The sequence below is a fragment of the Tympanuchus pallidicinctus genome, unplaced genomic scaffold (assembly GCF_026119805.1).
Source record: "Tympanuchus pallidicinctus isolate F22 unplaced genomic scaffold, pur_lepc_1.0 scaffold2, whole genome shotgun sequence".
NCBI classification, from domain to species: Eukaryota; Metazoa; Chordata; class Aves; order Galliformes; family Phasianidae; genus Tympanuchus; species Tympanuchus pallidicinctus.
Genome location: NW_026294721.1, coordinates 49,598,720 through 49,622,482, shown reverse-complemented (window position 1 = coordinate 49,622,482; position 23,763 = coordinate 49,598,720). Strand labels below are relative to the sequence as shown.

The following is a 23,763-nucleotide window of genomic DNA, read 5'->3' as shown; positions in this document are numbered from 1 at the left end:
TTCTTAAAAAAAAAAAAAAAAAAAAAAAAAAAAAAAAAAAAAAAAAAAAACAAAAAACCCCACCACCAATAAAAAAAGCAAAACAGGGTGCAAATATTTCCAGAAATCAGAGGCATTAGACATCAAAGTTGCAAACAAAAGCTGAAACTAGATCTTCAGGCTGAGCTGTTACATAGTCTGCCATGCAAACAGGGAAGGCATGATCCACCTCTCCCCAGGTCCTGACAGGTATTCCTACTCCCCTGCTATGCTACTTAACTGCACATGTAGCTGATCTGACGTGCTTGGGTTACCAATAGAAAATTATTCCTTCCCCCCCCCACCCCCATGACCCATCAGTTTTCTTCTTGTGATAACACTGAGAAGTCAGCTTAGTGAGTGGCTTGAGCTTCTGACCACGACTCTACTCCACGGTTCAGGAGAGAAAACAGGGGGAACAAGTTTCTTTTCTCAGCCTCTCCTCTCACTGAACTCAGACTTCTTTAACACTCCTGTCTACTCACCTACTAAATCTTATAAGTGATTTGAACCCTTGTAAAATTGTTCCACTTGCAGGCAGGAGGTCTCTGCAGATTTGGGTCAGTATAGAACTTGCTTTACTACCAGACCCCACTCTGCCAGTGTAAATGAAGCATTTGCCAAATTTTACTGACATACTACCCCTCCACTGACATCATAAGCACTAACAATATTTTATGCCTAACATCAGCCACGAAGATATCGGGCAACGCTCAATGAATTCAAAGCTTCAGGTAGTTAGTCTGCAGATCTGCAGAGCAGCAAGCTGCAGCAGTGCAAGTAAGCCAGTCCCCAACTGTGGATGCCAGGCTTCAGCAGCAGTTCTGACTAAATACCAAGCTAGAAAGTAGAAAAAAATCCACCTCAAAACAAGTCTCAAAGATACTGGAAGCATGGCTTTTCCTTTGTCTCTATTCAGCATTGCAGTTATTTGGGAAATAAGTAGCACTCAACTCAGTATCTTTATTTTCTAGCACACCACCCACATTAGTGGGCAAACAACAACAGTATTTTACCTGTGTCAGTCATTCTAAGTCCCTGTTCAAGTTTTGAAGCAAAAAAGGGAAGTAATAATAAAGTAGTTCTAGGGATTGGGATATTGAAATCATAACTGCTTGGATATATGCCAATAATTCAATTCATTCTTGATAAATACTTTTAGAATTCACATAGTCTATTTCATAAATAGCGACACTGCGCAAGATTTGTAGGTTTTTGTTTGAAGAAGGCAACAATACTAATATGCAATCCCACAATTGAGCAAAACCTCCACAGGATCTCCTTAGAGGTGCTCTCTGGTGATGTGAAACCATTTTGAAGCCAAGAAGTATTACTAATTGAAACATTTCAAGGCTCATATCTTCCCTTTAAAAATGCAAATTTGATCTCAGAATAATTCACTTAATAATTACCTGAAATTTGAAAGAGGATTTGACTCTTCCTCCTGCACCAACTTGGAAGTGCAAAGCATGAATGCAGAGGTTCAAGGACAACGTCTTAGGGTTCTGGTTGCTCAAGATAGCAAGTAAGCCACCTTTCATTTCCTAAATCACTATTTCTCAACCTTGCCGCCCACACCAATACTCACTTTGGATTAGGAAAGGCAAGGACTTGAGCAGAAGAGCTGTAATGGCAAAAGGAAATGCACTGCACACTGAATCAGTGGCTGCTGCAGATGAAGTAGCAAAGAACTTCTTTAAAGTTAATCCCACAACCAGCTGTGCTCTCACTGAAGCCACTACGTACAACTCTTCACAAGCCAGCCTAAGCACAGCTCCCCCCACTCTGCCTGGTGGCACTTACTTCACCCAAAACAGGATAGGAATGGAAAGCTGCAGTCCTGTAAGGTGGTACACTTGCTTGCAAGGCACTGAACTGAAAGCCACTTGAAATGCTGTTTCCTGAAAAGGGAAGGACCTTTACCACAATCTCTAGTTTTTGTTTAGAATGAACAAAAGAAAACAAAAAGATGATAAACTGCTAGGATAGAAAGCTGGGATGGAGAGGAGGCTGGTGGAAGGCAGAAAGGAGATGTTGCTTCTCCGCTCTCTGCCACTCCAGAGGTGCCCCCTAGGCCCTTCTCCAGCTGTCCCCCTTAAACCAGCACAGACTGCTTCCAAAACCCACCTAGCTGTCAAGCCACCAGCCTGAATTAGAGCAAGGAGACATAGATAAGCATGAATCAGAAACATTGCAGGCTGCAGGGAGGTGATACAGAGCTGCTGAAAAGGAACAGCAACCTGAGGAAAGGAACAAAGAAAATCTATTACTGACCAAATGATTAAAATAACATACAAAAGCTGGTGAAAAACTCAACAGGTAGAAATTAGGGAAGAGATGAAGGAGAAGGGAGAAAAAAGTTGTGAAGCTTTCAGAGCAGGACAGATGGGAAGAAACAGGCAGCCTGCTCCAGGTGAGCTGCTGGCTGGAAAGATGTGGGGCACATGGCCTCACTGCCATCTGCTGCCTCATGGCACTGCCCTCCTGCTCCACACAGTTACCCAAGTACAATTAGCAAGAGATGCTCAGCTCAGACAAACACAACCAGCTGTCTTGCAAAGCAAAACTGCCCACTTGGTATCCAGTCCAGCACAAGTGGGGAGAAAACGTCAGGAAATGCACCCAAGCATCAAACGTGGGAGTAGAGAGGCATTTACTCTTCTCACTGAACGTGATCTGGCAGCTACTCTACTCAATGTGAGGAGAACACAGCAGTTATTTTTTGATCTTTTTTATATAGATGGTATTTTCGTATTAAATTAATGAATACATAGCATGCTGAGATACTAAATGTTAATCGCACGCATTGAAGAAGTTTTAACTTGAGAACGCATTGCTATTTTTTTCTTGTTTTAATCATTTTTAGTAGATTTCTGAAACGAATACAGGCCAGCTCACTGTGTTACAAATAATTATACAAACTCTAAAACAGCACCTTGTTCCAACTATTTTTTCTTTGCTGTTGGTTTTTCTTTCTTTTAACCATGATTTAAATAAACCAAACAGACAGATCCGGCCAGAGAAAGGCTTCATAACAGAAAAAAGTTATACCTACAACAGATACATCTGAAACAGGAACTTGCAATCAATGTCTCTCTCAGCTCTTCTAACCACACAAAGCAGTAGCACAGCATCCATGGGTCACCCCCTGAAAAGCCTGTAAATCCAGACATTGCTCCCTCATTACAGCGCAGTGGCATAAACCTTGACCTCCATCCTCCTCCTCCACATGCTACAGACCCTCTATCCCACCTCAGGCTACCACAACTCCATTACAATGAAACAGCAATTTAACTTAAAGGTTTTTTTTTTTTTTTTTACTGTTGTTGTTTTGGTGTTTTTTTTTTTTTTTTTGCACTCGAAGGCTTTAAGGACAAAATGTAACAAACTGCAGCATAGAGGAGATAGGGCTTTCAGGGCTGGATATAAATCTGAGTGCATGTGTGGAGAAGCAGTGACATGCTAAAAGCTCAGCTACTCTATGTAGGAGTGCTTGAAACAGGTGCCTGCAGACTTAGAGTATTTGAGGAGGGTTGGATAATCCTTGAGTTTATTTGACAATGCCTTTTGCGTCTGGCCACTTTCAGAGCTTTCTTCACATAGCCAATTAAGTTATTCTGTTGGTTTAAAATGACCCTACAATATCCCCAGGAAAATATTAGCCTGAAATCTTTGACATACTTAAATAAATACTCACCATTAAGAAATTATTAGCAATGAAAAAAAAAAAAAAGAACAAGAAGCAGATAAGCACTCATGACAGTAGACTAGTTTTCCTAAAAATTGTAGGGAATAAAGTATGGATGCTGTTAAGCACGGATGCCTCAACAACTATAAGACTGTTTCATGCTATATGTAAGAATCCACTATTTGCAATTCCTCTGATAGCTCTGCAGCATTTAAAAAAAAAAAAAAAAAAGTCTACTGAAAATAGCATACAAATTTCAGTTGGCTAGTCTGAATTTCTGTCTAGTCAGTATTTCCTAAGCTTCCATGAAGGAATTTAGGTGTTAAACAAAATTTATTTCAGAAAAGATTTTTCTGGTCCTTGGAGAGCTATGCTATTAAGTTACATTCATTACTAATGAATGTGATTTTGTAGTCTGTTTTCTACTCATGTTATCAATGATTATTTTATCAGCTACAAATGTGATTTTAAAAAAATCTTACCATGTCAGATACAAGGTTTAAGGTCAGTTACAATGAATTAATAAAATTATCACTCAGACTATGTGTAAATTTTACTCCAAAATCCAGGAGGAACATGTCTCACCAGGATCAGGCGTATTCCGTTGTATTTGGATTTCAACATCTCCTGGGCTTAAACTGTTGAATATTCTTTTAGGTATGGCAACAAATTCAGTTTCTTCTGCATTTCCTGTCGTAACGTATCTATTTGCAATTTGAAATACAGCCACATTTCTAACCCAATAAAATTAGCTTGCAGACAATTGCCTAACAGCGTTCATGGTATTATTCACGTGGTACAAAGAAAATAAATTGAAGCATCTTTTTCTGTTATGTAAACGAAGGAGTTCACAATATTCCTATTTCCCCAGTTCTGCAAAGGAGTCCTCCAAGCCCTTCTGTAATGGAGCATTTCAAGACAGAAAAGAAAACACACTGCAGTGTTTGTGATCAATTATGAAGTACGAAAGACAAAAGAAGATGCCTCAGAACAACGGCAAGGAGTGTTTTAGTAAATTGTTTTTCCCCTTTTTCTCAGACCTTTCACAGAATAAAAAGGATATCAATCCTCAGATGCTGCTTGAGCATCTGCGTGAAACATGCTATTATAATCACTGCAATTTAGAAAACAAACAAACACGTAACTTCACTGTGATTTTAAAAAGTTACTGACATGGGAAAAAGTACACACTGACATGCACACAGAAGTGAGGAATTAGACTCACTAAACCTAAAACACAACTTCAGTTCCATAAAACTCCAGACACGTTTGTAAAAAAGATATTCAAACAACAACAAAAAATAAAAAGCTGATTGTTTCACATATATCACTACTTTAAAATATAAGTCATTTTTGATGGCATGTGAAGACCTGCTAGTGCAGTAGATGTGAAGTTGAATAGAATTTGTCTACTGAAGCAATCCACTTCATTACTACAGCTTTCTGCAGCAGCAAAACACAAAGGTGATTATTTCTGATTCTACTACATTTTACATATTAAGTTACTACAGCAATTTCTGGCATTCCTACGCTAGAGCCCTCATTTCCACTTTGAGCCCTGTTTTTAAGCATTCACAACTTTACAGTTGAAATTCACATCTAGCTGAAGCTTGGTTTTCTAGTCAGCTTGCATTTCTCCTGGAAAGGTGTGTTCTGCTCACAAAGAGGCAAAATGACTTCTGATACGTTCCAAGCAATACCAAATCAGATATTTACAGGCAGACCAATAATCATACACAGAAAGAAGACCCAAACTCACCCAGATAGCGAAGAAAATCTCTGGCCACACAACACTTCTTCTCAGAAAGCAGCCCAGGTCCCAGAGATACTCACCCTTCAGCGGCTGACCCTTATATGAGCTCAGGGGGGCCTCCACTCTGGTTCCACCCCCTCTGGTCACCTGTGGAGCACAGGTGCAAACAATTTGCCTGTGCTCCTGGGCCAGCCACAGCCCTTCACCAGGTGCTCAATCAACAGTTTAAGCCCTGACCTAACAGTTCACCAAAAAACATTAAAAAAAAAAAAAAAAGAAAAACAGATTTTTTTCCAGGTTGATAACTTTAAGAGACTAAACTATTTTATTAAATGTTAACAATATTTCAATTTTTAATAATTACAGTAATTACCTTGGCGTAGCAGACTGCACTGGTAGTTTCCAACCTAAACCATCCCATTGCTGTGCTTGCCTAGTGCCCTTTTGGGTAGTTCTGTACTGAAACGTGAAGCTGGGAGGTGCCTTTGCAGAGTCATGCACACAGCTGGGATAAACGGTTTTAACTGAATAGCTCACACCCTCTTGGAGTAATCACAGAACCACAGAAACTTCTAGGTTAGAAAAGACCTTCAAGACCACCAGATCCAACCATTAATACCAGGAGACACTGACCTCTGTTTTGCAATAGGACCTGGAAACTCCACAAGTTTCTATTTCATACCCTATCAGTGATCTCCAACATGTTTCTAAGTTCAGATTCTATAGGGAAGCTTTTATTATAATACTCGTGTACTACAACAGCTGAAGTCTAATTACACATTGCTCCAGCACTAATACACACATATATATGTAGTATAGTCTAATAACATTCGTGACTTCCCATATTTGAAAGAGAGAGCATTCTGGTGAGCTTTGTGACAAGTGCAGTCTGGATGACGTAAAGACACTTTTCCTGCAAGACTAAATCTAGGTTACTTAGAGGTTTTCTGTCAGACAGGACAGCTCACAATCATGGAGATTTTAAGTATGAGTGCCTGAAGCTACAGGAAACAGACAGTAGTATTTCAGAAAACCCAAAATATGCACCTAATGCATATGCATCTTGCATATGCATTGATTTGACATTGGTTTGCTTGTATCACAGATGTGCGTTTACACACCGATTCCATGAACTGCATAACATCAGTAGGAAATCTAAAATTTTCTATTTTAGTACAGATTAAAGCTTAGGGTCCCTCTGATGGGATTATCAGATTCCGTTGCATTGGCTTTACTAACTCTGGCACAGATACTTCAGGGAAAAGCATACATTATTATTGCTATTTTTGGTAGCAATAGGTTTTCCCAGGTGCTCAGACCAATACTCCAACCCTCCTTTCTCTGAGTCAGTGAGAGTTTTATCAAGAAAATATTAATTTGAAAGAAGAAAGGACTTCATGTCACCTCAAAGCATGACATATCTTAAAAGTTGGTCACAGTGACGAGGAACTGCTTGTTACCAATTTGGCTATGCAAAGTCTACCAATACTTTCTCTCCATTGCCTTAATCTTGCTGAAATAGGGGAGAATTAACAAGAGCTACCTTTCTGGCAAAGACAGAAGTTGTCCGGAGGAATATAACCAAGGTCTGAAGCAACAGTGAAATGGAAGAGAGGCACTGGGCACATTTTTTTTTTTTTTTTATTTCCCCAATAGCTTGGCTTCCACGTGCATCATTTTCTTTAAATACACAATGACGGCAGCTTTTATAAGGTAAGATAGCACCATTCAAACCAAAAAGCTAGCTAGGTCACTTGTCTGTCACAGAGAGATACTGAATCAGTGTATTTAATGTGAGGTTTAATTGACATAGGAATTGCACGCACTTCTTTAGGGTTTTCAGATGGGTAGCTAAAAGGGAGCATTTACACATTTTCCAGCCAACTTAAAATCCAAATGCAGCAATTTACAGTTAGGAATATCACGGTATAAAGGTTTATTACTTTCAGGACAGTGCATGCGCAGGGGAAGAACTTGATTCTATCAACTAATAAATGTAATGCACAGATCTACATGCAGCAGAAAACACATCAAAATGCTTTCGGCTGCAGTTCAGTCATGTGAAGAAGCAAAATGTGATCGCTAACATGACCTACCATATTTTTAGTTTCCATGGAATTGAGTGGGAGGCATTACTTTTGGAGTGACCTACATATTTCAAAAACTAAATAAATACATAAAATCAAGACAGAGCTGAACCTTTTAAAGCTGATTTCACTGATGTAATTGCAACAAATCTTGCAGAAATTGTACATGCAATGTAGTTACATACAAAGGTGGCCAAATGAGCTGAATACTGAAGAGGAATTGGCAGCTCACAGCCTCATACATTTTTTCTTTATAGATAAATCTCATGATCCTAAATAAAGGACTACATGACAAAGATTTGGCATCAGTGGCACAATTTGGCTCAATCTGTGGCATTAAATGTTAGTGAACTTGAGATAAATGGTATCCTGTAGGTAAAGCAGGACACCTGCTCCAGCTCAGGACCACCCTGAAAAGGGCTCCCTCTCTGACAGTCCAGGCAAAAACCTCCAGAGAGAGAAACAGTACAAATTAATCCAAAACTATCTGGGTTGGTGATGTGAAATTACATTTAAGTTTGACCTGTTATGCTGGAAAGTGTTAATGACTTCTGTCAAACAAACTTGTTTAAAGCAGCCCGGTGTGTCTCTGCATTGCCCTTTACTGTACCCTTTCTGTACCTGCTCAGCAGGACCAGTTCAGCACCAGCTTGAGCACAGGCACTGGCAAGCAGTCATTGACTAATAACCATTAATTGACTGATTTTCCTGTGTTAATCATGCTCTCTGACAAACAGTGCTCTCCTGGATAGTACATACACAACTCAGACAAGCGTATGGACCAGAGACTTCCCCAACAGGTCACATGAACGAGGTCCCCATGCCTTCAAAGGAAGAGCATGAGCACGTGCATATCAGTGATGCTTGGATCATCACTGAGTGAAAAAATTGAGCTCAGACTTGTCTTGTTACTGTAGACACAGAAAAAGAGAGGCAGATGGCACAGTCCATAGTCTAATTTTACTCCCTATGTGAGACCTGTCTGGTCTGTCTCTCTTTTCATAGCCCTCTTCCACCACATCTCTGGGGCTCCAGCTACGAACCAGGAGCAGAGCAGCATATTCTTGCACACAGACTTCAGTAGAACAGCAGAGCTAAGCTTTTCAAGTACTGCCACTTGGCCAGGCTTCTAGATTTATCAGCACCCAGGGCCTTTACCTGCTGAACCCGATGACTCTTTTTATGAGGATCTAGCAGCAAGAGTCACTGTGTTACAGCCTTAAGCACAAGCTGAACAACCACCAGCTGAGCTTAGGGGACTCCTTCCGTTGACTAAAACGCAAACTTGCATACAAGCGTTCATAAGTTATTTCAGACTAACACAAATCAATCTAGAAATTATGTTAATAAAGTTCATAATTTCTATATGGATTATACCCAGTCAACCTACTTCCAGGCAACTGTGGTAACATTCAGTCTGCTAAAACAGGACCCACAGTATTATTCCTTACTTTGTAGCAAAGGCCTCTGTGCAACATACCATATAATAATGATCATATTTAGCACAGGAACGTGCATGGAAATTCCACCCACATATACAACTGTGCATAAAAAAAAGAGAGCCTAAGCTCTCCTCTATGCTGCTGAGAGAAAAAAACATTCCATCGGACCCAATTTCTTAACTGCTTTATGGGGTACATTAGAAACAAAGGCAGATATTCCTGCCCTTTGTCCAGAAGGCAGATGATACACAAGCAAGATAAAACAGCATGACTCTACCTACTTTCACTAAGATCACTGTGAGCAAAACCAATTACCTCAAAGGCAAAAGCATAAGTTTGTCTGATGTAGGTTTTTATTTTCATTCTTTTTACACGTCATGTAATTGATTCTGCTGCCATGGGTCTGATCAGTAGTAAATTAGGATTAGGTAAGAGGAGCTAGGTTGAGGGGGTAACGTAAAAGCTGGAGGGCAGGAACGAGAAAAGAGAATTGATAAATAATATACAGATCTCTTCTGTGAAAAGCTGGCAGAGCTGCTGAGGAATAACTTGAAATACCATTCAAGTGGCACCAATAGAAAAATCAGCTGCGGAGAAGGTTTTACACACAAGGAGTAACCAACTGTCTGAAAAGTCAGTTTGACTTCAGGGGGAAGAGTGGTAAATACAGGGATTTCACACAAAGTAAAAAGCAGCAGAGTTTACACAAAAGGACTACTTGAGATGCTCTGAAGATGTTTATTTCACATCATGAACCATACTATATGATTTGGAGAAAGGAAAGCTGTTAAAAAGAAATTATTCCGGAAACAAAATATTGCCAGGCTCCATAAACCAACATGGTCAACAGGTGTGCAAATGCAGAAGAAGAGGGGGAAAAAGAAAAATTCTCTAAGTACTTCTAGGCTCTGAATAAGACTCAATATTTGGCAGTGATTTTCGGTGCACTTCTCAAAGAATAACAAGAGCCTCTTCAACCCAAGCTCCATCAGCTCACTGCTGGCCTCTTTGTTGATAGGAGAGACCTTAGGGCTCAGTATCATTACAAGAAATGGATAGATGTACCTGTGGCATCCTTCTTGGAACTATCTGATGAGAAGGGAAATTTGACAGAGAGAAGAAGTTGACAGAGAGAGAAGGCAGAACTACACTTTCAAACTGTGTGTGCCTTCAAAAGATTTGTCCTCCAGATGGGTAGAGAGAAACACACACATAGGCAGAACATGAGTGATAAGTACCAGGAGAGTGCTAAGAGGAAAGCAAGAATAATTAGAAAGAAAATAAAACTTTTTATACTGCAAGTGGGAAGGGGCACTTCCATCATTTAGGCAGCTAGATGAAAAGGGCACGTCTGTGAGGAATAAGGCGTGTGTGAAAACTGAGATTCTCTCTCCATCTGGATGTTCCGCTTCCAAAATCGCTCTTCTGAGAATGAGCAACTGGAACACAGTGCTAAGAAAAATACTCCATACCAATGAAGAAAGAAGGAGAGAGCACTGGGACTTCCAGCTCAGTCCAGCTCCCCATTACATTAACACACATTTGCACAAAACCTGAGGAAATCAAAAGGATAGAAATTTCACAATGAGTATGTGGCCTGAAGACCCCGCCAACGCGCTGCTTGCAGCTAGCAACTTTAAAAACCCTGTGGATGGATACGGAGCTAAAGGTCTTAGAGAAGTACTGCATGCTCAGACATAATGTACTTTTTTGTTAGTTTAAAAAAGTCAGGGCGAGATGCAGGAGCAAGTTTTTAACTTCTCTGAAAAGAGGTGATGACAGAAGAACCCTGTGCTCTTCTTGGGAAGCTCCTACGTGCTGAGGAATTGACCACCTCAGCCCAAACTGCCTTGAACATTCTTGCAGATAGTCCTTCCATCAGAGCATGGACGTCATGCAAATAAGCTATATATATATATTTGCATGTATACGTATATACACACACACAAACTTTTTCCTTTCTTTTAATCTATTCTTATAAATCATTCCCTCTAGCCTCCAGCCATTTTTAATGCTCTGCAATGAGCTACAGGCAATTAACCTATATCTTAAGTTGCTCGAGTTTAGATCCAGCTTTCCTGATACAGTCTACACTCCCATTTTGTATATTTGTTTTAAAGTTCCCTTCATAATTATGGCAATATCTGTACAGGGAGCACTGTAAGAATTCCCACCTAGTTCTGAGGCCTCTTCACAATCAGAGACAGAAAATTATATTTTTTGTTTGGTGCAAAACTACACTGATTTGGAACAAATAAAGATTGCACTTTTGAGTAAGAAAAGAGTTAAAAGTTAAAAAGGAGGAAGAGAAAGATGGACAGCTGAGAGAACTGTGATTAAATACATACATTGATGTCCAAGAGCTGAAATTCTACTTTTGTAAGTTTTTAAGGCATCAGAATTGACAAGTGACATTGGAATTTAAGCTCTAGTTACACATCTCTAAACTATTTGTTTCCAGCTTAGCCACACACCTCCCATGGTTTCAGTATCTTTGTAAAAACATAAATACGCAAATGTTAAAACAAATAGAGTCCCTGCTGCTTAGGCTGAAAGTTGGCTTGTCTGTCCTCCAATTAACTTAGAACAAGTTTATAAAGCAGCAGAATAAAACCTTGCATGAACAGAAAACTACGATCATCACAAAGAGATTCTTAAAGGCAGATGTATTGGCAGATAATAATTGACATTCAGGTCACTTCAATATTTAGAGATATTTCTGTATCATCCAAGCTGAAGGATAAGTTCCAAAGTATAAAAATTTGCCACTGTTAGAAAAGCCCATTCCCATTTTCCATGAGCCTCTAAGTCATTCTCTGTAATTAAGAAAAAATCAGATTTCAAAGCGACAAGAGGAGATGGTGATAACGCTATTTGAAATACTCTCTGGCAGGGATAACGGCAGCAGAGAGGTGGCTGTCATAAAATTGCCAAATGGCTTTTTCCACCTCCATCAAGGTCACTTTACTGATGATGTGCTCAATAAGATGATAATGCATTTAACCACTTTCCTTGCATCCGACTTCGACCTTATTGCAAATCCAAACGGCCTTGTTTAACTACCCTGGCCTTTCAACATTTCCCTGAACAAAGATAATTAAGGAGATATACTGCCCCCTACTATCACAGGAATTGAAAGACAAATAAACTTTTAAGAGCACAGTCAGGTGTCTATTGCATTAATGTATAACGTTTGAGCAGGGGGTAAAATGAAATAATGGTTAAATAATTATAAAAGGTTAACGAACTTAACTTTGTTACATAAGGCAATCCCGTTTTATTTAAAAGAAAGAGCATAAAAAGGCTTTCCAGACTACTTTTAATAACTCCCTGGACAACAGTCTTTTTTTTAAGCGCGGTTTCTGACTAAGAGAAAAATCCTTCTGCAAGAATTAACAACTCAGAAATTTCTGCGCGCTTGGAACTGACTGCACTTCATACACCAGTGCCATAACAGCCCATTTTATGAAGAAGTAGGTCTATGCTATTAAACAAAGACCTGCTCTAATAAAAATATTTCTATTCTTCTCCTTTGTGTGTGGCTGGCAGCCATACCAGAGATGCAAATTAAAGTAGCCTAAAAATTAGGCTGGCAGTTGGGAAGCTGAAGGTAACGTCTTCTCATGATCGAGACAGCCAGGAAGAAAGACCAAACACTCCTGATCCATAACTGCCATTACTTTCTTCAATTTGCACTCATATACATTCTGGCACACCAAGGCATTCTCCAGGACACTAATTCTTCCTTGTAGCAAGAAAAGAAAAACAAAAACAACTCACATCAGTAGCCCTTGGATTCGTAACCACTGAAACACGATAAAAGGAACAAAAAGCCAAGCAAAGCAGTTGGATCTGCTTTTTGTAGTTGCAGTTGCACGCAACAGCTCTGATTTTGGATTAGACTTTTTTTCTTTTCCTTCTAAACCTGTTTTTCTTCCAAGCACCTTAGAAATTCTGCTGCAAAGGTCTGAATTCTGAAAAGGTCTGAAAGAGCCTGAAAGGCAGAACAGCACATTGTATCAGCGATAAAAACACACAGCTCCTATCGACATGATACTAGAGCTGTGAGCTTACTGCTACTGCAAACACTGCTATCTTGTGCCATGGGAAATAAAGCACACGGAAAACTTGTTAAGTGTACTTAAACAGAGTTTTGCCACAACACGGATATTGGACAAATAGCAACAATATCTGTCCTTGCTGTTTTTTTAAGACCACGTTACTTTGAGTTGTAGGCAGAATTTGCCTATATTTCAAGTAATTCAACTATTTGGTTAAACCTTTTACCAAAACATTCCTCCACTCAGACTCAATTCACAAGTTCTGAACATACTTGAACATACCGCAAATTTACCTACTGATACCCAATACAGAAATCAGTGCTTCTATCATCTCTGATGACCACAACAAATACCTGAAGTTTGCAGCAATTTTTATAGTGTTGCTGAACAAAATCTCCACTGCTGCATATAACAAGCCATAAGTAAACCCAAACTACAGCTCAAAATTGTAGCCGTTCATTCTGCTTCCTCTGTACATCCCACTAGGATGGGATATTGTCTCCAGATAAGGTAACTCCACCAGTTTATTAGATTTAAAGGACTTGTTCTGCAATGCTACTTATTTTTACAGCAACTTACACTAAGCAGTTACTCTCATTTCCACAACAATTTGCCAGCCAGCCCCAAAAGACTACACAGCTCACTGTCATCCACACTGAGGTTTTCCTGTAACATTGCACTCCCAACTCTTTCAATATTAGGCAAAGAAGGCGAGCAGTTGTTTTCCATTCATTCAGAATGTCTACTAGACTGTACATACATGCAGCTTTCTGAAGGAACAGAAATACATTTTTTCCATTTGTTCCTAGCATTTAAAAGACTCGCATTATTTAACCTGGAAAGCTAAAGCAGCATTACATTAACACTGCTACACTATTTCATCGTGATTTCTTCTACAGTATAAAAACTTTCAACCATTTACACCTAATGGATGTATACATCTTGCAATCACTCCCGAGGTCAGCTGCTCATGGTACTGAGTCCGTAACACTCACTGAATATATAGAAACTTGCTGTTCTTCCACACACTTAACTGCCTCTTGAGAAAGTCTGTAGAACTCACACACAGTGAAGCCTGTAAGAAAACTAACTTTTTCTCTCACTTGTGAAACAATAAAGCACAATATTATTTCCTGGTATCACTACTGATGTGCATGTGTTGTAAAACCATACCTACTGCAACCCTTACTATTGCCTTTTTTAGTCCATAAAGCGAACAGGGATGCAGAAAACAAAGCTATAAAGCCCCATCTCATAACTACTTATCAGATCATTTCAGTAATGCGGTAAGTCACGTTAAATCTTTGCACAAGCACATCAGAAATGCAAGAACGCAGCTCAAGACAAATTCTTTAACTTGTGGCAGCTTAAATCAACCGCTGATGGATACTGAGCACATTTTCACTGCGGACCTTGGAAGCAAACACACACCTGATGCATGACGTGTCACCTTTTACATAACACTAATTATCAAAGTCATTTTTAGACAGCTGCCACTTGAGCTCGTCTCCTTCAAAGGAAAAAAATATATATATTGAACTGCATGGAACATGTTCCATCACATGTCCTCAGCTCTACTCCAAAGGCTGGAAATCACCAGCGATCACAGCCAAAGAAGTCCAAAGGGGGGATGTTTTTGTGAAGGTTACGTTGTTGTTGCCTTCTAAACTGCAACAGAGCCTTTCCTATCCCGCCCTGAAATAAAACACTGTAGCATGATATCTCTCAGGTCCTTCTCCAAGTAGAGGCAGAGTGATTAATCAAAGAGCTGTGAAACACCCCGCAAGTAACTGGGATGTGGCCCACAGCTCTGAGTCCCAACATGATGGACAGGAAAGGGAAGACTGCTTTTCTGCCCTGGTTTGCACAGCCTTCCCCGTATTTTACCCAAATACTTCCCTCCCAACATACTGAGGATACACAGAAAGTTTTACCTTCCGAAAGAAAACGCAGAAAAGTTACCTAAGGAGGTTACAGGCAAGGGATTCAAGGAAATAAACGTGGCCTATTTGGTGCAATTATGCAAATGTACACGTTCTTATCTTAATGACAGCCTATATTTAACAACAGGAAGTCAGCTCCTCATATTTATTTGGCAATTAAAGCACTAATGGATAGGGGACTCATGCCATCTCCGGTAACTTTTCCACACGTCGTAGCAAATGCACCCCTGGAGCCTAAGGAGCCCCGGGCAGAGGGGAGGCCGTTCCCTTCTGCCTCCATCGCTCTCCACCCCCACAGCCGGGCACAGCTCGAGCAGCTCTGGCTGTGCCCAGCACTCACCTCGGGCTTCCCAAGCTTCTCCCGGTAACGGCCAGAAAACAGCAGCAAAGTTAACAAAGAGGAGCTGCCAGCACAAAGCGCCAAACTGTTTGCTGAACGTACATCGTTATTCCTTCAAACCTTCAAAACTTAGAATTTTTGTTGCTCAAACGGCTGTTAAAACGACAGCAGGTAAAATGAGCCAGGTGAATGTAAGCCACAAGCCTACACCACGCCAAGGAAGCACACGCACTGCAGAGACGGGCAGCTCCAACCCAGCCACACGTGCATGCACACAGCTGCAGCAGGATCCATGCACCGCAACGCGGAGAGCAGAACGGTAAATAAACTTAACCGCCGACATACCTCGCTCAGGCTTTTTCCCCACTCCTTCCTTCAAGTCTACTCTAGCAATTAACAACCCGGGGTCTCCGGACGGCTCCCTCAGACATTTAAAGCTGGGGAACAAAAGGTTTATTTTAAAAACGAAAAACCTTGGCTCGTGCAACTCCAGACGTGAATCTGCTTTCAATTACCCCAAGTATTTCAGCCAGAGTGAGAAAGGCTCAAACCCTCAGCTGCCGCACCACCTCCAGGCACCTCGCCGGCCGCGGTCACGGCGAGCCCCGCGCGCCCAGGCTGCCCGCGGACGCGGCCGCACGCGGCTGCGGAAGGAGGCGGCTCCGGGCAGCGCCGCCCTATAAACGCATCTGGGCCGATTCGCTCCGGGGGATTTATCCGCGTTCTTTGCTCGGCTTGCGAAGTTGCGGTTTTCTTTCCAGACTTTTGAACTAGCGACCCCCAGCCCCCATCCCCTCCCACTCACCCAGGTACACAGCCCCTCCGTTGCACAATATTTGCAGTGCTTTACACTTTTCTTATTAGAAAAGCGTAACGGAGTTAGGCGAGAGAGCTGCAACAACGAGACGCAACACCTCTGATGCGAATTAGGAAAAAAAAAAGAAAAAAAACAAACCCCCAAAAACATCAACACTAGAACTTCTCGTTTCTTACATCCCCGGCTCCTAGAGGCGATCCTCCCACAGCCCGGACGCGGCACACAGTGCTCGGGCTCCTCCAGCTGCGACGCGAGTGGGGAGAGATTCCTCCCGGCTCGGCAGCACCGCACCCCGCGGAACGGCCCCGGCGGCTCCCGCAGGGCTGCCGGCAGCCGCGGCGCGAGGAGGAGCCCGAGCAGCCGCTCCCGCCCCGCGCGCAGCCCCGCGCCCACCTCCGCGCTGCTCCGCGCCGCCGCCCGGCCCCGCTGTGTGGAGCGCGCCCGGCGGAGCCTCGCTCGCCCCCGGCCCCGCGCCGCCAGCCGCCGCGATAGGCTGAGGCGGCCGTGTTTACTCCCCGGCGAGCGGCGGGGGCCGGGCCTGGCACCGCGTAACCCTTTCGGAGCCGCCGGCTCGGCACGGGCACCGGCCGAAGGCGGGGAGGCCGCCCGCAGCCGCCCCACGCGTGTCCGTCAGTCCGCACCGCTCACCGTGTGTCATATAGCGGCGATCTGCCACAGCGTCAAGTTATCCGTAGCGCTTCTTCCTGCACGAATTATCAGCGAAGTGAGAGACGCTGGCAGAGAGAAAATGAAGTCCGTCTGTACAGAAGACCGATGCACCCAACTCCCACCAGCTGCGTTTCCACAAGTGGGACTGGGAGAGCCCTCAGTGCACTCCTGAACCCACACAGGCACGGGCACAGCCCTGCTGGGGTCTGCCCAGCCACCACCTGTGCCCAACTACCATCACCTGTGCTCTGACACCAACGCAGCTGCCGCCTCTCCTTCCATCCATCCACCAACTCTTAGGCTTGGTTCACCCCTACCAGAGTGTGCACATAACAAGCAGCCCGTGGCAGCACTTTACCTCACAATGCTCCTAGCCACCCTAACTGGCTGGCTGCTGAACTGGCTGTGCTGCCCTGTATGCCACTGCAGCCAGATAAAGCTGTCACCTCAGAGACAGAAAACACAGCGCTTTCATACCCACTGCTAATTGCAAAACTGCTAGAGATCCAGATGGCTACAAAAGCTGCAGATACAAACACACTCGTTCAAAATACATACCTTGTTTTCAGCTGGCTGTCAAGCTGAAGGTAGTGCCCCTATCTTCAGCAAAACAACCAGGAAAAAGGAGATTTATTACATCCAGCGTGGAACCCACAACTACTTCAAGACGCTTGCAGGAGCAATATTCCCTATGTTATTCTTAACATCACTGCACAAAGAATGTCTTTCAGAGTTAGCTTAGAAAGCACGGCAGTATGTGGAAATTCCCACAGAAACTCTTATCAAGCTTTGACTCGCCCTCGTGCTCCTCATCCCAGCACAAGATCTGCTGCTGGCACCACACAAGTGGCCCCAGCGGATACTTGGAAGCCACGTTTTGCCAAAGATCTGGTCAAGATATTGTTAATGACTACACAGTACTTCCAGGGAAAACGATACCATTCCAGATTTATGTTTCAACAATGTTACGCTGCAAGGAAAGCACATATTTTTAGATGTATTATTCATAAAGAACTTAATAATATTCAAAAAAGCTTGCACAATTAGAAGTTCCATGTGCATGTTTGAAACTTCCAAGAGAAACACAGACTAGACAGACTGAAATAGCAGAATTCTGTGAAATGGGGGAAAATGAGCCCAGAAGCCAAGTCCTGATGATGGCAGTCTTGACTGATAATGGAGAAAAATACTAAAAAAAAATGCACATCAGCAGTAACACCACCTCTTGAAATGAGGCTCTTCATTTAGCTATGCAACAGATTAAGTGCCCTCTGACTTAGCACAAAGGAAAAACTGTAACACAATCACTACCACTGGCTTACGCTTCACTAGACTTAAGGGGTTTGTGCTGAAAATTGGAAGCTCTTGGCAGTTCACATTGTGGACAGATTCTCACATCTGTGAGAGCTGAAACACTGGCCAAGGAGAGAGGTACGAGATGAAATCATGAACAAGTCTCTAGCAAGGCTGCAGTAACTGTCTCTTCAAAGAGGTTCAGCTGGGTACTGGAACACAAAAATACTATTTTCCTAACTGCTTGCATGAATACCTACAGATAAGCACTTTCTGCCATTACAAAGTATATTAAGTGGATTAATTACTTCAGGTACATAGCCTTATGGGTCTTAAAGAAAAGAGGAAGGGGGACTGAATGCTTGGAGAGTTCCATAGCTCTCCAGAAGTCAGCATCGCTCAGAAGACACAGGCATCTGCACACACCCTCTGGAAGTCTGTCCCTGACTCTTGTGAGAAGCAAAGGTGCCCCTCGTGCTATGATTCCACCATTTTGTTAATGGCAGCACAGATAATTTCACAGATCTATTAAGTGCAATACTAAAGGCATCAGAAAACCAGATGTTTGCTTAGGAAAATATCTATGCGGAGGAGACAGATGTGGATGAAGCAAAATCCAGAGCAGATACCACACTTTATGCTGATGTTGCTCATACCCAAGCAGTAAGAAGAACAAATTGTGGTAGGTGGGCAGGTATGTTTCATTCACAGGAAAAGAGGGAAATGGCTTTTTCTTTTTGGAAGTATTTCGGTCAGAAAGATTCTTCCAGTAAATTATGCAGAGCATTAACCACTGAATTTGAACCCATTTTTAGTCTTTCTCTATTAATAACTCATTACAGGCCTTTTTCTTAATGTTGAATAAATTAGAGCAATGTTAATCCATGCAGCTATCTACAGGTACATTCATCACCACTGCAGCCGCTTTCACTCTCCTTCCTGAAAGCTGCATTTTGAGGGCAACAGAGACTTTCTTCCTGCTGAAGTTACAGTGGCCTCGTCAGGTCACCAGCAGGGTCAGGGTCATCTGAAAGGTTACTTTTTTTTTTATTTTATGCAGGACTGAAAGGTACAGCACAGCTGGCCTTGACATATGTGAAGGAATTCCTTTTCTCTTTTTCTCGTATTTCCACAATTTAGATCAGTGAAAACAACTGAACTGGGGCCTTGCTGGTATAAAAGAGAGAAGAACTGCTAACAGGATGTTCTTGGTGGGAATGCAAAGCTGTTGGAACTGATTCCCCTTCCCTGATCCAGAAGAGCTCAAATTTTATGGCCTTCATAGCATGTCGCACAGTTCATATTTTTCCAGAATAGATGAAAACAAAGAGGAACTGTGAACATGGTTAGTTTTAGAGAGAGGGCTTTGTTTCAGCCTTAAAATTGGTTGGGTTGCACTTAGCTGTGAAGGGAGGGTGCTAACAGCTTGGTCACCATGACTGATTTTTATCTTTGCATTTTGCACAGTGGTGATGCTGTGCTGCCATTGAACTGCAGAAACCCTGACACAAGCAGCTGTGCTCTGTGCCCCACACGTAAGGATTCAGTCCTCTCTAGTATCTTGTCTTCTGTGCTTGCATGCAGAAGTAGGAAACTCTTACGCCCATTTCAATGTGGCAAATGGATGTGGGAACAGAGCTGACTTGTCAATACTGCAAAAGTGGAGTCATGGGAGAGGGAAAGCCTGACTCCAGTCTTCCTGTCCTAATTGCTGAACCTTTCTCCTAATCATCAAGATAACAATTTCAGCTATTTATCAACGTTAATGCTGGCCGGTGACTTTCATTAAAAGGGAACAAGCACCTTTTTAGCCAAATACTAATTCGCCTATTTAAACAGTAGCAGCCTAAGTACTCTGTGAAGACATCCTATCATAAATAGTTAATTAGTGCTCCAGCTACTTGTACTGAAATGCTGCACGTACTTTGCAGAAATACTGCTCTCTGCATGTGCGGTACAAACAAGTATGAACGGCAGCTCTAGACGCTGAAATGGCACGGTATCACTACATCACTTCTGAGCCTGTTTTTCCTACAGCCTTAAAAAAACTCAGGGTATTAAGTTATGGAATTTACACACTGCCTAAGAGGAAGATTCTTGTCAGATAAGGTGTCATACGTAACAGCAAGATACATTCCCATGTCTGTTTTACAGTACAGACATAATAAAATAAAATATGTGTAATTTAGCTTTCCAGTTCCTGTTGGAAATGTATTTATTTTTAAAAAGGGAAATTCTTTTCTAGAAATAAAGCTTAAGAATACTATCTGATATCAGCAGGATTCACAGCATGTGTTACTATGAGAAACGTGCACAAATATATTTACACATAAAACATCCTGCAATTCTTAAGCACTTCAATTGTTCACTAAATGGACTACATTTTTTTCCCTTCACAAGTAAGATGAGCCATGAAGATGATAAGAACTTGTGTTTTTCATGCAATAACAACAATTTAAATGAGAACAGACTAAGACAATGATGATGTCACAGATTCAGCGTTCACATCTGAAAACAATAATATTTTTTTTCCTCACAAAGATAAATTCTATTTTTTTATAACCTCTTCCAGGAACGTATTAAGGATTTTGCAGTTTCAGATTTGCATTGCACTGAAAATGCAAGTAGAAATTGCAAGTAAGTGGATACAAAGCAAGAGTTATAGCAAAAATACAGTACTTTCACAAAATGGTTGAATCAAGATACTTTTCTTGAATGTAAGTAGGCAACCTGTGACTTTTCTTCCTAAGAAGCAACACAAAACCACTCAGTGTATGTCAGTGCTGTGATTTTTGAGTGCTGCAGATGAATGTGTTGAAGTAAATAATGCTCTTCTGCTCTTTGAAAAATTTCAAGCTCAGTGCATTATCTGTCCAGGTAAAAAATACGACATAGATTTTTTTACTATCTAACAGTGCAGTGTCCTGCTTAACGTCACTCTGCACTAAGTCCTGTCACAAAGAAAAGCATGGAAAAACACAAATGGACAATTATTATCCAAACTGAATATCTTGGTCTCAAAAATCTAAATTATTGAAAACAAAAATACTGACCATGCTTTTCAGAGTACTTAGAAGACTTCTATTACATTTTCCACCAGTATGTTTCTGTGTTTGAATGCAGATGGTAGCAGCCTCTCCACAGATTACAGAGAAAAAGGGCACACACACTCTGAATGATCGACACAGTTTTTGGAAAACAGAATGTGTGGATGCTGTTCTTGTAGTACAACTGAGTGACGATGAGGAGGAGACACTCACAAAAGTTCTGTGGGATTAGATGATGTATCAATGAGCTCTTTGAAAGACATAGCTATCACGGGGGAAAAAAAAAAGAAAGGACAACTAGCTAATCCTATTTGCTTCAGGAAAGCTGCTGCACTAAGAACAGTTGCAAGATGAAGCATTAAAATATAATGCTTTGATGTTTTCAGGTCATTTTACCCACATCTTAAAAGAAAAGACAAGAGCATTTTAGGAAAAACTTGAAACCCTTCACGGCAGTAAGAAAAATCCAAATATAATCCAACTCTTAAACCTCTCTTCAAGATCAACTTGCTGTAAGTATGGATTCTTTTTTTATCTCGTGGGATGCACTTCAGTGCATCATCACACTCCAGAACCCTAAAGAGAAAACCATTACAGCTTCTAAACCACACACAGTTGCAACACCTTTCCTCCTCAATTTTTCATATTGCTTCCATTTTTCTCTCAGACACATCCATCAGCAGCTGCTACTCAATAGCTTTCATCTGGAAAAGAAGGCAAAGAAGCAGTTGCTTGCAAAGCCAATGCTCCAAGCTGGAAACAGAGTGTCTAATCTTCATAATAAGTAGCTTTCAACTCACCAAGTTTTGATTTACATTTAATACTTGGGTCCACAGATCTAAATCCTTTTGCATTACTGGATTTTTTATTTTTATTTTTAATTAAAAATTTACACTTCTGCCAGAAAGCAAAATAGAAAGGGGAGGAATATTTGTTTCAAATGAAAGTCACAAAAAAAAAAAAAAAAAAAAAAAAAAAAAGTAATCTGAAAGAAAGAAAGTTATTTTGTACATAAAGACGTGAGAAGACAGGACGTTTCATAACAAACAAGGTAGGTGTAGGCTGTTAGAAACAACCTATTCAGTGTAAAATAGTTTTGTAGAGAGGTCTGACAAAGAATTCGCTTTTGTGAAAAAAAAACCTACCCTATTGTAAATCCCTTAGAATCAGTAAAGACCACCAACAGAGCAGTCTTATCAGTGCAAGAGAACAAAGAAAAAAAAGCATTATTCTTGTTAATAACGAAACTGGCATCTCATACCTCTAGAATGGTTTAACTTGTTTTCTGATCATCTCATTTAAAAAAATGTTCAAGGTACTCCTCCAAAATGACATCTTTATACAGATATTTTTAAAAGAAGTGCACACGCACACACAGAATTGATGTCCTTGTGATTCCCAGAAAAAACAGTTCATGTATCACTTGGAATAAGCTCTATGTGATCATGACTGAAACTATGTAGCTGGGATTGTGGGTTCAGCTGCTGCCGTCCTTCATTTTCTATTCTGCCTTTTTTGTGTAGGGTAGAAAACAGAAAATTCACTATCATTTCGGTCAGAAATGTCCTTTTTTCCCTCAATTAAAAAAAAAAAAAAAAGCCTTTTCTCCTAATTATAACTTCTTCTCCCCTGTTATATCATAACTCTTTGGGAAAAAACAAACAGCAGGGCAAATTTTCTCTTTACACAGTTGCTCCTTTGGCAAGATCAGAAAAAAAGTGTCATCCTTTGGGTAAGTCTGTCAGATTTCTAGCATACAGTTTGAGAATGTTCATCTAAAAGTACTATATCTGCACTTGTGTATGCTCATATGACATTTATTGCTTTGGAAAGATGGCATAAAAATTATTTCACACTCCTCTGACACCTGGTCTGAGCCACAATCCTGCAAGTGGTATATTTATGAAATGGTTATAAAAACTATACATTTAAAATAAATGCTTTCCAAAACATTAGCTTGGGTACATTAAAAAAAAAAGTATTGCAAGCTGCTAAGTAGGTAAGTAGGAACCTTACTGCCTTTTCAGAAAAAGAAAAAAAAATAAAGGTTTTCATAAACCATAAGAATAGGTTTTCTAAACCATTTATGTGTACACAGGCCTGCTTACATGAACAAACTTTCCTCCTGCGGTATGCTTTCAGCCAGATGATGAATGCCTGGTGATAGGTGGGCTGTTAGGCACATGACTGAGAGCTGCAGTGTATCTAGAATTGCATTTATGGCACACTTGCAGTGATTTATTGGATATTAATTCTTCTTGAGAACAGGTGATCATTTTCTACATTTAACTCAACAGTATTAATATTTGCCAACATGCCCCACTGCTAGTAAAAGTTTTACTCAGTTACTAGCAGATGTGACAAATCAGAAACAGGGTGTAGATGCTACCAAGAATTTAAGGTTACCATTTACTTAAAAGAGTGGAATAAGAAGAAAATCTTTCTTCCTTCTTTTTATCCATGATTTAGCAGTGTTTGAGGTACTTCTTGTTGAGGCTGTGAACCTCATGCTCACACACAGGCCAGAACACTCCTGCAAGTCTTACAGCCACCACTTAAGTTCAACTTGCTTCAAGCAAGGCTAATCACCAAACATTCTCAGAAC

General features: G+C 41.1%; 1 protein-coding gene across 14 annotated transcripts in view; it reads right to left on the bottom strand.

The window, feature by feature from the left end:
* Positions 1-23,763, bottom strand: part of TENM3 (teneurin transmembrane protein 3) — a 696,676-nt gene that overhangs the window by 215,828 nt on the left and 457,085 nt on the right. Inside the window, exons 1-2 of one of the 14 annotated variants that reach the window (XM_052683297.1) lie at positions 16,326-16,347; positions 15,678-15,769 (exon numbers count right to left, since the gene is read on the bottom strand). The exons of the other annotated variants lie outside the window; for them this stretch is intronic. The gene's annotated coding sequence lies outside the window, so the exon portion shown is untranslated. Of the gene's footprint in view, positions 1-15,677; positions 15,770-16,325; positions 16,348-23,763 lie in introns of those variants that run through there. 14 annotated transcript variants of the gene reach the window in all.